The sequence below is a fragment of the Eretmochelys imbricata genome, chromosome 28 (genome assembly GCF_965152235.1).
Source record: "Eretmochelys imbricata isolate rEreImb1 chromosome 28, rEreImb1.hap1, whole genome shotgun sequence".
NCBI lineage: Eukaryota > Metazoa > Chordata > Testudines > Cheloniidae > Eretmochelys > Eretmochelys imbricata.
The window spans coordinates 5,940,574-5,951,999 of record NC_135599.1 but is presented as its reverse complement, the minus strand read 5'-3'; the positions used below and the strand labels follow the sequence as shown (position 1 = coordinate 5,951,999).

The window sequence follows — 11,426 nt, the reverse complement described above, 5'->3', positions numbered from 1 at the left end:
GGAGAGACCCGACCTCGAACATTGCTGGACCCGGGCCCCGGGCCAGGAAGATTCCTGGTGCCCAGGGAGCATGGGCCCATAGAGCTCGCCACCCATGCCAGTGGGTCAACCAATTGGGCGGCCTCCTGGGCCAGGCTGCAGCCCCGCTTCAGGGCTCAGAGGAAAGGCAGCTCGCATCCTGCAGGCGCGGATCAAACGTCCCCTCTTGCGTTCAAGTCACAAGAGCTAGCGGGCAAAAGACAGGCTCCCACGTCATTTGAGAGAGAGCAAGAAGAAGCCAGTAGGGTTAGGTGGCAAAAGAGCTCTGCCAAGGTCCTACCTGAGGCTTGAACTGGGATTGCAGGATTCAAAGCCTTGGGGGCTGGCCCTGACACCATGGGACCAGACCTTGGCGTGTTCTGACTTCCGGCGTGGAAGAGCCTGAGTGGACAATTTTTTACCTCCCTTGCTCAAGGCCTCTCCAGCCTCCCTGGCCAGCCCTGCATTTGCTCAACAAGTCGGCACCCAGCGGTTTGCTGTCGACCCAAAGGCTTTTCTTCCTCCAGGCTGCGAGGCCGGCGGGCGTGTGAGGAAGTTGCCCTTCAGTCCCTGGCAGTAAAGGGCCCTTCCTAGGAAAACCCAAGTCCTGAAAAGTTAAAAAAAGTAACCTCAAAGAGCTGCTTCTTGATATTCTTGGGGGACACCACAAAGGGAAAATGATCCTCCTGTACACCTGACCAGGGACTTGAACCCTGGACCCTCAGATTAAAAGTCTGATGCTCTACCAACTGAGCTAGCCAGGCTCCCATTAGGAGAGAGCAAGTTTGGTGTGGAAGAGAAACTAGTCAAGAAAAAGAGGGCTGGTAACAATACAGAAAACAGAATTGGAAGGGACCTCAAGAGATCATCTTGTCCAACCCCCTGCCCAAAGCAGGACCAATCCCCAATTTTTGCCCCAGATCCCTAAATGGCCCCCTCAAGGATTAAACTCACATCCCTGGGTTTAAGCAGGCCAACGCTCAAACCACTGAGCTATCCCTCCCCCCACTTGCCACTCTTGCTCTCTTAGCAGCCCTAGCCCCAGCCTGCTCTTCCATCCAGTGCCATGAGCTCTTCTTCTTCTTCTTTCAGTTAAATATTGGCCCCAGAAGAAAACATGGTTCTACAAAGCCAATCGAAATCACAGACAGAAATGCCATGGAAAATGCGGGGAAAAAAAAAAAGGAAAACGCCATCCCCATCACATTACGCTATCCGGGGCCGGATTAGCTTTTTGTGGTCCCTGCACCAAACATATTTCTGGGCCCCCCTGTGGCATGAAGGGGCCAGGGGAAAGAGCACTGTGGGGCCTGGTGGGGAAGGATTGGTCCCCAGCTGGAGTGAGGCAGGGGCGAGGGGCAAGATGAGCACAGTGGGGTATTTGGGGAGGATTAGTCCCTGCTGACTGGAGCAAGGCAGGGGCCGGGGGCAAAAGCACAGTGGGGTGGGAGCTAGGGTTGGTCCCTGGAGCAAGGGAGGGGCCGGGGGTAAACTGCAAGCACAGCAGGGCTGGGGAGGGGGTAAACAGGATCCCCCCCTGCCCACATAGAGCGGGTACCTACCTTCTCCCTGGTTCTAGCCCATTCTCTCCATCTCTCTCTGCACTGGCCTGAGGGTGGGGGGTGTGCTGAACACAGGGTGGGGGGTGCAGGGTCTGGGAGGGAGTTAGGGCGCAGGAGCAGGCTGGGGTTTGGGGTGCAGGGTCTCTCCAGAAGCTAGGGCGAGGGAGGGGGTCAGGGTTGGGGCAGGAGGTTGGGGTGTGGAGCGCTTACCTGGGGCAGCTCCCATTTTTTGCGAGGGGTGCAGGTGGGAATGTGGGGGGGGGGTGTGCAGGAGCTCCCGTTGGGTGCTCAGGGTAGGGCTGGGGATGTGGGGGGCTGCAGGAGTCTGGGCCTGGGGCGTGGCGGGGGCTGGGTGTGTGTGGGGGGGTGCAGGAGTCAGGGCTGGGGTCGTGGAGGGTGAGGGGGTGCAGGGGTCAGGGCGGAGGGCTGGGGATGTGGGCTGAGGTTGTGGGGGTGCTCCCAGCTCCCTGCCCTGAGCGGCTCTCTAGGAGAAGAGACAAGGGAGGAGCTTGGCTGCCGGCGGAGCCTGCCCGGCTGCAGCAGGAGCCCCAGGAGCTGGGAGCACCAAGCTTCTGCCCCTGCAGGAGAGAGCCAGGGCCGGAGAAGAGTGGGGGGGCCAGGCCCCTTTGGAGCATGGGCCCGGCGCCATGGCGCCACTCTCACCATGGTAAATCCGGTACGGATGGCATCTGGGCCAATCCTGCATTGAGAGCACCCGCTAATGTCCCTCTGTGCTTACGAGAAACCTGGAGGAACGGATACCAACTACTCCCACTTGCTGCAGGAACACCCTTTCCCTGCCCTCAATCAGAGACCAGCTGGACAGAATCAAGGCCCATCCAGGTCCCAGAGCCCAGCCCACGCCCGCCTCCGCTCTGCTGCTGACTCAGGGTGTTTTTCCCACCATGGCCAGCCGTTCAAGGGCCACAGAAACCCGGTTAACCACTGCTGCGGAGAGCTACCTTCGTCGCTGAAGATGCTCCTCACGGCCGCTGTGCCAAAGGGGGTACAATGCTATGGCATCAATGAGCCGCAGTGGGTCCAGTCCTCCAAAAAAAGAAAAGGAGGACTCGTGGCACCTTAGAGACGAACAAATTTATTTGAGCATAAGCTTTCGTGAGCTACAGCTCACTTCATCGGATGCATGCAGTGGAAAATACACAGTGGGGAGATTTATATACACAGAGAACATGAAACAATGGCTGTTACCATACACACTGTAACCAGAGTGATCAGGTGAGGTGAGCTATTACCAGCAGGAGAGCGGGGGGTAAAAAACCTTTTGTAGTGATAATCAAGGTGGGCCATTTCCAGCAGTTGACAAGAACGTCTGAGGAACAGCGGGGATGGGAGAGGGGGGAAGGGGTGGAATAAACATGGGGAAATAGTTACTTTGTGTACTGACCCATCCATTTCCAGTCTTTATTCAAGCCTAAGTTAATTGGATCCAGTTTGCAAATTAATTCCAATTCAGCAGTCTCTCGTTGGAGTCTGTTTCTGAAGTTTTTTTGTTGAAGAATTGCCACTTTTAGGTCTGTAATCGAGTGACCAGAGAGATTGAAGTGTTCTCGGACTGGTTTTTGAATGTTATAATTCTTGACGTCTGATTTGCGTCCATTTATTCTTTTACGTAGAGACTGTCCGGTTTGGCCAATGTACATGGCAGATCTGTGAGAGTGATGGGTCGTCCTTCAGGATAGGTTGTAGATCCTTGATGATGCGTTGGAGAGGTTTTAGTTGGGGGCTGAAGGTGACGGCTAGTGGCGTTCTGTTATTTTCTTTGTTAGGCCTGCCCTGTAGTAGGTGACTTCTGGGAACTCTTCTGGCTCTGTCCATCTGTTTCTTCACTTCAGCAGGTGGGTATTGTAGTTGTAAGAAAGCTTGACAGAGATCTTGTAGGTGTTTGTCTCTGTCTGAGGGGTTGGAGCCAATGCAGTTGTATCGCAGAGCTTGGCTGTAGACAATGGATCGCGTGGTGTGGTCAGGGTGAAAGCTGGAGGCATGTAGGTAGGAATAGCGGTCAGTAGGTTTCTGGTATAGGGTGGTGTTTATGTGACCATCGCTTATTAGCACTGTAGTGTCCAGGAAGTGGATCTGTTGTGTGGACTGGTCCAGGCTGAGGTTGATGGTGGGATGGAAATTGTTGAAATCATGGTGGAATTCCTCCAGGGCTTCTTTTCCATGGGTCCAGATGATGATGATGTCATCAATATAGCGCAAGTAGAGTAGGGGCGTTAGGGGACGAGAGCTGAGGAAGCTTTGTTCTAAGTCAGCCATAAAAATGTTGGCATACTGTGGGGCCATGTGGGTACCCATAGCAGTGCCGCTGATTTGAAGCAGCTATCAAATCCCCCCTCATTCTTCTCTTCCGCAGACTAAACATCCCCAGTTCCCTCAGCCTCTCCTCATAAGGCATGTGTTCCAGTCCCCTAATCATTTTTGTTGCCCTCTGCTGGACGTTTTCCAATTTTTCCACATCCTTCTTGTAGTGTGGGGCCCAAAACCGGACACAGTACTCCAGATGAGGCCTCACCAATGTCGAATAGAGGGGAATGATCACGTCCCTCGATCTGCTGGCAATGCCCCTACGTATACATCCCAAAATGCCATTGGCCTTCTTGGCAACAAGGGCACACTGTTGACTCATCTCCAGCTTCTCGTCCGCTGTAACCCCTAGGTCCTTTTCTGCCAAACTGCTGCTGAGCCATTCAGTCCCTAGGTCTGTTCTACAAAGTTATTTTAGCATTATTATATTGTTCAAGCATGTGAAAAACACACTATGCTCCCTCGGTCGGCAGCTTTTGGCTGGTGTACACACTGCAATGCCACGTCTGGTAACAAAACTGCCCTGTTTCGGTGACAAAATAAAACCACCTCGACGAGAGGCCTAGAGCTTTTTGCAGGAAACTTAAAACGACAACGTGTCCGTGTCAACGCTTCTGGTCATTAGATCACCATAACCAGCCTCTGCCGGTATCCCACAATGCTCGCCGTGAACCCGCCTGCCCTGCATTTCTGCTGCAGAGACATGGGCCCCTCACCTTTCATCGCTCTGGGAAGTTCTGATGTCTGAGCCGGCGGCTCTGCTCCAGCAGCCAGGAGCAAATCGCTGTTGTGGGATGCTGCCCTCTCCCGCACTGCGAACACGGAGCAGGGTGACAGAAGCTTCCTCACAGTAGGGGGGCCACCGGCGTCTGAACTCTGGAACCCCTATGACACCCCTTTCCCCAAGACCCCTCACTCACCCCGCCCCTTCTCCCTGAGGCCCTGCCCCACCCCCCCAAGGCCAAACCCACAGAACACCTCTTCCCCCCAAGACTCTGCCTTGTCCCCCCCTCCATCATTCATCTATGGCCCTCTACACCCCCCCAGTTCTGGCACCCCGACACACAGCCAGGTTGCCACTTTGCTATTGTTTGTCTGTATAATCTCTGTCTGGTTCTGTGATTGTTTCTGTTGGCTGTGTAATTAATTTTGCTGGGTGTAAACTAATTAAGGTGGTGGGATACAATTGGTTACATAATCATGTTACAATATGTTAGGATTGGTTAGTGAAATTTCAGGAAAATGATTGCTTAAGGCATAGCAAAGCAGAACTCAAGTTTTACTATATCGTCTGCAGTCAATCAGGAAGTGGGTGGGTGGGTGAGTGGGGGAAATGGGAACGGACGGGGGTGGGGAAATTGGAATCATGTTTGGCTAAGGGGGGAATGGGAACAGGGACACAGGTAAGGCTCTGTGGTGTCAGAGCTGGGAAGGGGGACACTAAGGAAGGAAACTGGAATCATGCTTGCTGGAAGTTCACCCCAAGAAACATCGAATTGTTTGCACCTTTGGACTTCGGGTATTGTTGCTCTCTGTTCATGCGAGAAGGACCAGGGAAGGAAGTGGGTGAAGGAATAAGCCCCCTAACAATACACACTGTCTCTCCTCACACACACACGCTGTCTGCCACACCATGCACACTGTAACTGGAAAGCAGCTGGCAATCTAGGAGGATGCCCATAGAAAAATGGGATAGAGAAACCTGGATCATTTGATGCTGTACCAACCCATGAGGCATTGCAAACCCTTCCCAAAGCACCCTGAGGCCAGTTGCACAGTGGGATAGCGACCCACAATGCACTGCTCTCTGTGGCGATCCAAGAGCTGCTAATGTGGATGTGCTCTGGTGACAGAAGCAGCCTAGTGTGGACATGCAACAGCAGTTTAATTAAAATGCTTTAACTAAGATGGCATAACTCTGTAGTGTAGACGTAGCCTGAGAGTGAGACAAGACCTAGCTCTCGGTGGCACCAAGGATGTTCAGGCACTGAAAATAAAGAACCACAAGCTCCTCCATCGTTGGCAGGATTTGAACCTACACAGGGAGGCTCCAATGGATTTGTAGTCTATTACCTTAGCCACTTGGCCACCGATACTTGATTGCCACAGATTTCTCATGACACTCTAGTTCTGTTCTCACTGAGTGATCATTTCCAGTTGTTTCTTCAGACCAGCTTCCACAATACACTCGCTGCTGTGTGGTTGTGTAAGTGCGTCCATGGCTGAATAGCAGGAGTTTCTGTTCATTTCCCTTCCGGCTGGAGCATGATGAGAGTGTGTCTGTGGTTAATGACGTTGCTGTAGATTGTTGTCCGTTTCCTGCCTCGATAATTCAGACAGTCCCTTTCCCATCATATTGCCAGCACATCAGTGATTGCAATAACGGGGGCAGGTTTTCTCTGGGGAACTGAGATTTGCCATGAGATTGGTGGCTCCTTTCTTTCCTCACCCTAGAGTGACCTCAGCTTTTTATTCCATCCTTAACCTTTCATGGAATAACAACAGCAGCATGAAGAAAGAGGAGAGTATCTCACTGTCAGGGCTGAGGGTGGTCACATCCCCTCTGTCTGACCATTCCCATTCCAGGAGAGAATGTTTAAATGGAATTGAATGCCCTGGCTGAGACAAGAGACACAGAGAAGTTTTGCTGTTCATGGATCTGTGCAAAGGAAAGTATGTCTCTGTGTAAAACTAGGGAGGGAAATGAAACACCCACATGGTGGCACAATACCCTAAGGCAGTGATTTTAAAACTTGTGGGTTGCAATCCAGTATTGCTTTGTGGAACGTAAGGCACTGGTTCATGGCGGCTCTGGTCAGCACCGTTGACTGGGCTGTTAAAACTCCCACCAGTGGTGCTGCCCAGCTAATGCAGGCTAGTCCCTATTTGTTCTGACATTGCTCTGTGCCCCGGAAGTGGCCAGCAGCAGTTCGGCTCCTAGGCAGAGGGGCCACAGGTCTGTGTACGCTGTCCCCACCACAAGTGCTGGCTCCGCACTGCCATTGGTCAGTTCCCAGTCAATGGGAGCTGGGGTGGGCTTTGTCTGGGGGCGAGAGCTGTGTGGAGCCATTTGTGTGCCTCTGCCTAGGAACTGGACTGCTGCTGGCCACTTCCAGGGTGCAGCATGGACCACTGTTCCAGGGCAAGCAGGAAGCCTACTCTTGAACCCCCACTTCGTCACTGACTGGGAGCCACCTGAGGCAACTCTGTGCCCTAACCCCATGCCCCAAACCCCTGCCCCAGCCCTGAGCCCCCCCCAAACCCAGACACCTTCCTGCATTCCAAACTCCTCAACCCTGGCCCGAGCCCTGACCGCTCCTGAATCCTGACCCCCTGCCCAAGCCCAGAGCCCCCTACCACACCACAAACCCCTCATCCCCAGCTTCATTGTGTCATGGGCATCAACAATTTTCTTCAACTGGGTCACCAGAAAAAAAGTTTGAAAACCACTGCCATAGAGGTAGGGTGACCAGATGTCCCGATTTTATAGGGACAGTCCTGATTTTGGGGTCTTTTACTTATATAAGCTCCTATTACCCCCCACCCCCGTCCCGATTTTTCACACTTGCTGTCTGGTCACCCTGCATAGAGGGGGAGGGGAAGGGTCACAATAAAACAGTCAACCTGTGGAACTCAATTGCCAGAGGACGTTGTGATGGCCAAGACCATGACAAGGTTCTAAAAAGAACTAGATAAATTCATAGAGGATAGGTCCATCAGTGGCTATTAGCCGGGATGGGCAGGGATGGTGTCCCTAGCCTCTGTTTGCCAGGAGCTGGAAATGGGTGACAGGGAATGAATCACTTGATGATCACCTGTTCTGTTCATTTTTCTTGGGCACCTGGCCTTGGCCACTGTGGAAGACAGGACACTAGGCGAGATGGCAGTTTGGTCTGACCCGTTGTGGCTGTTCTCATATTCTCAAAGCCACAGGGAAAGCACGTTCTCATGCCAGCCCTGAGCAGCCCATCATTCTTTGCTCGGGGGTTTCTGGGTTAGTGGGGGGCGGGCCTGTAGCAGTTGCTTTTGCAGCAGGGCTGGATCCTAGTCAGCAGAGTTTGAGGTGGGGGCAGTCTGTGCCCTGGATACAGAGATACCTCACCCCCTGCTGAAGGGTATTGGTGGGTGCGGGATGTGAGGGTCTCCATGCCCTTGCTGGGGGCAGTAGTGGTCCGTGGCTTCCATTATCCCAGGATGACCCCCCACCTCCACCATCCTGATGATGGTAAATGAAACAAAAGAATCTCTTGGAGAGGCCAGCCATTAATCCTGGGCTCTCACCCATACCTTCTGCCCCTCAGGGATATCCCCCCCACAGCCGTAGCTACTGTCCTACACCACAGTGGCCCCTGCCTAATGCGGAAGCACCAACCCGGTTTTCAGGCGACGGAGCTCACTTTGGACTTCCCACTGCTGCTGACTATTTTCAACACTGATTTACCAAAGAGTCTGTGGCAGGTTTGAATAGGCTAACGATTCGAGATCAGCCTGCGAGGTCAAATGAAGTTATTTGATGAAAGCCTAATGCCGCACTATACAGAAAGAAGGTGTACATTACTGCCCTTTATCAAGGGTGAAGAGAAGTTAGTTGGTCTCTGCGTCTGCGTCTGATATAGTGCTGACGGTGCTCATTCACAAAACAAACTTTCCAACCTGCTCCTTTTATAGGGCATGAGACAAAGAGACTTCTTTTGACAAGGGAAAATATTGCCCCACGATAGATTTGATTGTGTGTTCTGTTTTTCTAATTACGGATGGAATTTCTTTGATGGCCACCAGTTTACCTACCCACATAAAATGGCGGGGTCTAAATTAGCAGTTACCACTCCAGAAAGAGATCTTGGAGTCCTTGTAGCTAGTTCTTGGAAGACATCCACTCAGTGTGCAGCGGCCGTGAAAAAAGCAAACAGAACATTGGGAATCCTTAGGAAAGAGACAGACAAGAAGACAGAAAATATCATAGTCCCTCTATATAAATCCATAGTATGCTCACATCTGGAATATTGCATGCACATCTGCTCACCTCATCTCAAAAAAGATCTATTGGAATTGGAAAAGGTTCAGAAAAGGGCAACAAAATGATTCGGGGTATGGAACAGCTTCCATATGAGGAGCGATTAATAAGATTGGCAGTTTTCAGCTTGGAAAAGACGCGACTAAGGGGGGGGATATGACTGGTGTGGAGAAAGTAAATAAGGAAATGTTATTTATGCCTCATAACACAAGAACTAGGGGTCACTGAATGAAATTACTTGGCAGCCGGTTTAAAACAAACAAAAGGAAGTATTTCTTCACACAATGCACAGTCAACCTGTGGAACTCCTTGCCAGAGGATGTTGTGAAGGCCAAGACTATAACAGGGTTAAAAAAAAAGAACTAGATAAGTTCATGGAGGATAGGTCCATCACGGGCTATTAGCCATGATGGGCAGAGATGGTGTCCCTAGCCTCTGTTTGCCAGAAGGTGGGAATGGGTGATATGGGATGGATCACTTGATGATTCCCTGTTCTGTTCATTCCCTCTGAAGCACCTGGCATTGGCCATTCTTGGAAAACAAGATACTGGACTAGATGGACATCTGGTCTGACCCAGTATGGCTGTTCTTATGATTGATGAGTAAAAGGACATTTCTAACCTGGTCATTATTACTAAAAGCTGTGACAATTGACAGTTCTTAATGAGTTAACATCTTCCAAGGTGTCATTTTTTTCACCCCTCACAGAACCCATCTGAAATAACAAGGAACTCTTAGCAATTCCAGAACATAATTGAATCATCAGCACCCCCTATCGGTTACCCGGTCTTGTTTATTATAACATACATCTGTAGATACCTTTCATTAGTTTTGAGGGAACCCTTCCCTGGATGTCTTGGCTGTATTAGTAAGGTCATGCTGGTTGGATGTGATGGGGTCCTGTGCATGGCTGGGGGTGATAGAGGGTATGAAGGGAATTTGGGGGGAGTGCTGGGTGTGTGTATATGGTTGGGGTTGTCATAAAAATAAAGGGAAGGGTAAACCCCTTTGAAATCCCTCCTGGCCAGGGGAAAGCTCCTCTCACCTGTAAAGGGTTAAGAAGCTAAAGGTAACCTCGCTGGCACCTGACCAAAATGACCAATGAGGAGACAAGATACTTTCAAAAGCTGGGAGGAGGGAGAGAAACAAAGGGTCTGTGTCTGTCTGTATGCTGGGTCTTTGCCGGGGATAGACCAGGAATGGAGTCTTAGAACTTTTAGTAAGTAATCTAGCTAGGTATGTGTTAGATTATGATTTCTTTAAATGGCCGAGAAAAGAATTGTGCTGAATAGAATAACTATTTCTGTCTGTGTATCTTTTTTGTAACTTAAGGTTTTGCCTAGAGGGGTTCTCTATGTTTTTGAATCTGATTACCCTGTAAGATATCTACCATCCTGATTTTACAGGGGGGATTTCTTTATTTCTATTTACTTCTATTTTTTATTAAAAGTCTTCTTGTAAAAAACTGAATGCTTTTTCATTGTTCTCAGATCCAAGGGTTTGGGTCTGTGGTCACCTATGCAAATTGGTGAGGCTTTTTATCCAACATTTCCCAGGAAAGGGGGGGGGGTGCAAGTGTTGGGAGGATTGTTCATTGTTCTTAAGATCCAAGGGTCTGGGTCTGTAGTCACCTAGGCAAATTGGTGAGGCTTTTTACCAAACCTTGTCCAGGAAGTGGGGTGCAAGGTTTTGGGAAGTATTTTGGGGGGAAGGACGCGTCCAAACAGCTCTTCCCCAGTAACCAGTATTAGTTTGGTGGTGGTAGCGGCCAGTCCAAGGACAACGTGTGGAATATTTTGTACCTTGGGGGAAGTTTTGACCTAAGCTGGTACAGATAAGCTTAGGAGGTTTTTCATGCAGGTCCCCACATCTGTACCCTAGAGTTCAGAGTGGGGGAGGAACCTTGACAGGGGTGGATAAGGCTATGTGCAGGGAAAGGCTTGATGGAGAATGTAAGGGGGATTTGGGTTGGTTTGCAGCATGGGGCTCTGTGCAGTGTGGGTGACAATGAGTGAGAGAGGGGTATGTGACATTGGAGGGTTCATGATTTTAGGAGGTTTGGGGACAGCTGGAAGGGAAAATGGGTGCGTCCAGGGCTGGGGTTGATGAGGTGAATGACAGCAATTGCGGGAGGGTGGTGTGATGGGGGTCTGTGCAGGTATCAAGGGGATGTGGGATGGGATGGTTTAGAGGTGATAGTGTGTGTGCAGAGTTGGGCTGTGGGTTGGTGATGGGAGGTTGGGTGGGGTTGGGGGCATTGATGGGGGCATGAAGGGGATTTGGAGCTGGTGTCAAAGAAGCACTCCCACTGACCCAGCTGTGTACACTGGGGATTTGTTCGGTCTCACCGCATCACTCAGGGGGGTGGATTTTTTACATCCCCGAGTGACATAGGTATACCAACCTAATTTCACGGTATAGACCAAGCCTTAGCGACAGCTCAGGGATGGGGGCGTCACGCTGCCTGGCGTGGCTCACAATCGGGAGTGCCAACCTCACAACGGACT

General features: G+C 51.1%; 1 non-coding gene across 1 annotated transcript; it reads right to left on the bottom strand.

Moving 5' to 3' along the window:
• Positions 1-709: 709 nt before the first annotated feature.
• Positions 710-782, bottom strand: TRNAK-UUU (transfer RNA lysine (anticodon UUU)). Its single transcript has one exon. It is a non-coding gene; the product is annotated as a tRNA-Lys (tRNA).
• Between the last annotated feature and the right edge of the window lie 10,644 nt (positions 783-11,426).